At 41.0% G+C, this 3,922-nt stretch overlaps 1 pseudogene; it reads right to left on the reverse strand.

Annotated features, from left to right (window-relative positions):
• Positions 1 to 3,162: 3,162 nt before the first annotated feature.
• Positions 3,163 to 3,617, reverse strand: LOC146407230 (large ribosomal subunit protein eL29 pseudogene; annotated as a pseudogene).
• Between the last annotated feature and the right edge of the window lie 305 nt (positions 3,618 to 3,922).

Consider the following 3,922-nt stretch of genomic DNA (forward strand, 5'->3'; position numbering starts at 1 on the left):
ATCTGCTAGCTACACCACAGATCACAGCAACGCTGGATCCTTAACCCACTGAGCTAGACCAGGGATCGAACCCACAACCTGATTGTTCCTAGTCAGATTCATTTCTGCTGTGCCTCGATGGGAACTCCAGATAATATATTTAGCTGTCTATCATATACCACATATAAAAGAAAAAAATCCCAGATGAATTTAAAGAGCTAAGGCAAAAAACCAAAAACTGTAAATGGATATTATAGAATATTTTTGTAATCTTGGGGTGGATTAACTCTTCCACAACAAATTATAAACCCTGAAACTCTAAAAGACTGACAGATCTGACTACCTAAAAGTGAGAACCTAGGTGATAAATAATTCAATGAACCAAGTTAAAAGAGAAGCAAAAGACTTGGAGAAAATATTGATATACATAATATATCCATGCAATATAATGCATATAATATCTTCACAATACAAAGGATCTGAATAACTCAATAAGAAAATGATAAATATTCCAGTTGTGGCAGGGACAGTGATATTTATCAAATATTCCATATGAAAACAAATTTCCCACCCCCTGCAGTTTGGTATGAACACTTGTTATGTACAGAAGGCACAGGGTATATTTGAACAATGTATATGGAATATATGATTATATAAGTATTAATTATAATAGAAACAAGAAAAAATAGATACTTTCTTATTTCCAGGAAGAGAGAAATGGTTAACTAAATTGTAGTAGCTTCATATTATACAATGCTATTGAAATACTGTAGGAGATTCTGCTGTGGCTCAGCGGTAACAAAACCAACTAGTGTCCATGAACACATGGGTTCGATCTCTGGCCATGCTCAGTCAGTTGAGTATCTGGCATTGCCGTGCCCTGTGGTGTAGGTCACAAATGCAAGTCGGATCCCATGTTGCTGTGGCTGTGGTGTAGTGTGGCAGCTGCATCTCTGATTGGACTCCTAGGCTGGGAACATCCATATGCCACAGATGTGGCCATAAAACAAACAAAAATACTATGGAACAATTAAAAACAATAGTGTAGATTGTATATAGTAGTGCCTTGGAACTGAGGCATCCCCAAGACAACTTGTTAGATGAAAATACATGTTGCAAGATAATATATTTATGTAGTGTGATTTCAATGTTATGAATCTACATTTGCTGGTGTGAAAATATATTTCTACATATAATAGTGGGTGGGAGTCAGAAGGGACTTTCAGTTTGAGTCTTACAACTTGACTGTGTTCATGTGTTACCAGTGTCCTAAGGAAATAAAACTTGGAAAACAGAATGAAAGATCAGAAACAAGGATTAAAATATTTTTAATAGAGTGCCTTCTTTTTGTCATCTCTCAGCATCATTTTCTTTTCTCTTTGGTGACCCCTGCAGCATGTGGACATTTCTAGGCCAGGGATTGAACCTGTGCTGCAGCAGCAACCTGAGCCATGGCAGTGACAATGCCAGATCCTTAACATGCTGAGCCACAATGGAATTTCTCAGCATCAAATAATAATGCATTAAATAATTTAAAAAGCCTCTTATGTTATCTGAAAACATACCTACGAGAGAGGAGAAGGTTATTAATTTGCTGAACCCTAAAATCACCACATTGGCTCTAACAAATTTCAAGACAACTGTGGTCCTCTGAAGAAATCAGTGGTTCTCAACCTTGGCTGGTGATTGGAATATCCTTTGAGCCTTAAAACTACAAATACCAAGGTTGCATCTCAGAGATTCTGATCTAATTGCTGCGGGGTGTGGTCCTGGGGATGAGATTATATTAAATCTCCCCAGGTGCTGCTAAATGCACATAAGATGCCTAGAACTTCTGCTTTAGATAATATAAACACTATCACAAAGGTTTTTCATTAAGAGACCAAAAGGAATTGGGGAACTGAATTGTATGCATCAAGGATAATGTTGTCCAGGGAATATGGCCCTGGGTAGAACTGCTTGAAAAATCCCCTCCCTCGAGTGGGATTGACTGGGAATCTAGGGTTAAGAGATGTAATGTATTTCCTTTGGAATGAATAAGCAATGAGTTCCTGTTGTATAGCACTGGGAACTATATCTAGTCACTTATGATGGAGCATGATGGAGAATAATGTGAGAAAAAAGAATGTATTTATATCTCTGTGACTAGGTCACTTTCCTGTACAGTATAAAATTGACAGAAAACTATCAACTAGCTATAATTGAAACAATAAAAATCATTTAAAAAAGCCTCTCCCTCTAAAACTCATAATTCAGTAGCTTCCTTCAGTGCTGCCCTTGAGGATTGGCCTCAGATGAGAGGAAGCAAAGCCTTGTTGCTATGATATCCTCTTTTATATTTCTAGAATTAAATCAGAATATGGCCCCCTGAGAGCAGCACAGGAGGAAAACCAGGACACCTTACTCATAATGATGTGTCAGGAAAGTTTCTGAGCCACCATCAGTGCAGAAGCTCCCTCAGAGGGATGAGGTCCCATCTTTGCTTTTTAACAAGGCTCAAGGGAGATCTTGCTGGTGAACCTCAAGGATCCTTTCCTTTGATGCTAATTAACCACTCAGGCCCCTCCTTACAGCCTAATCAAATAGAGTCCAGAGATAAAAGTTTGGCTCCTCTCTGTGCATGGTTGATTGGGGATTAAGCCTGGAATCTCTTATCACAAACCTATCTCAGTGTAACCATGGGTCACAACTGATCCCAACACAGACCTTGGTCAGAGAAACAGACCACCCAGGCACCCCCATCCCACTGTCTAGTCAGAAAAACATGCTGTCTCTCGAGGGCAAAAGTGTTGATCTGGTCAGACCATTGACTCATCTGGTTGAGAACTCTTCCAGAATGGAAGCCAAAGAAAGGCTCTGGGGAAAGTCATGACTGTCCTTAGTGATATCCTCATGCAGGTTAAGATGTGGCCTCAGACAGTGCCCACTTCTCCCCATAGTGTTTGGCTTTGCAGTTGGGATTTCCCCTTGATCAACTCTGAGTTTGAATTCTGTTTACCACTTCCCTGTTCATGACTTTGGACAAGTCACTTCACCTCTTTGGACTTGTTTCCTCATTTTTTTTAGATTGATCCTGCCACAGGTTTATTTGTACAAATAGCACAGAAGGACACCAGCCCCATATTGACAGCAGCCCAGGGATCACACCATTGCTTCTGTCCTCAGAGTGGCAGATAAACACCTCTATTGTGGAGTCTTTGTGGGGGCTTTGGCATCTTTCGGAGCTGTACCTCCAGCCACGGCCTTGGCCTTGGTCTGAGCCTTGGCCTGGGACTTTGGCCAGCAGAACCTGGACCCTTGGCCAAGAGGGCAAGAGTATGTTTCACAAGTTCATGGTGAGCAGTGTAGGCAAGTCAACTGAGCTTGTTGCTGCCACCCTATGGGATATTGTGCTTGACCTCCTTGGGTTTTACAAGAGCCCTGAGAGCTTCAGCACATACACTCTTGGCCTTGGTATTGTTGGCCTGCATCTTCTTTAGGTACTTCTCATTGTGATTCTTGGCAAAGTGCATGTTCCTCAGGAATTTGGAGTCCACCCCCTTAAGGGATTCATATCATTGTTATTGGGGTTTCTTGATGTTGTTTCTGTACCACTTTCAAGATTGATTATTTGTGGTGTGGTTCTTGGACTTTGCCATGTCTGCACCAGGGTCAGCTGATCCCGAAGTGCCTGGGGCTGGAAGAAAAAGAGCAGTTTCCTTATTTTTGAAATGAGGTCATTAATTCCCATCAGTCAGAACTGGAGGTGGATGGTTTTTGCTCATTCCCTTCCATGACCATGACAGTCTACAGCATCAGCTAACATCTTGAAATTTATTAAAAGGAAATGATAAAAAATGTGTATGCTAGCTCAGCAGATGATGGAAACTAAGAGGGTCCATTATGGCCAGAGAACTCAGGAGAATTTGGATCCCACTCTAAGATCCAGCTGCTTCCTTCCATG

Source organism: Sus scrofa, chromosome 1 (genome assembly GCF_054392235.1).
Source record: "Sus scrofa isolate SSC_HxYL_T2T_F1_AM1 chromosome 1, Sscrofa_HxYL_maternal_Yorkshire_Landrace_v2.0, whole genome shotgun sequence".
NCBI lineage: Eukaryota > Metazoa > Chordata > Mammalia > Artiodactyla > Suidae > Sus > Sus scrofa.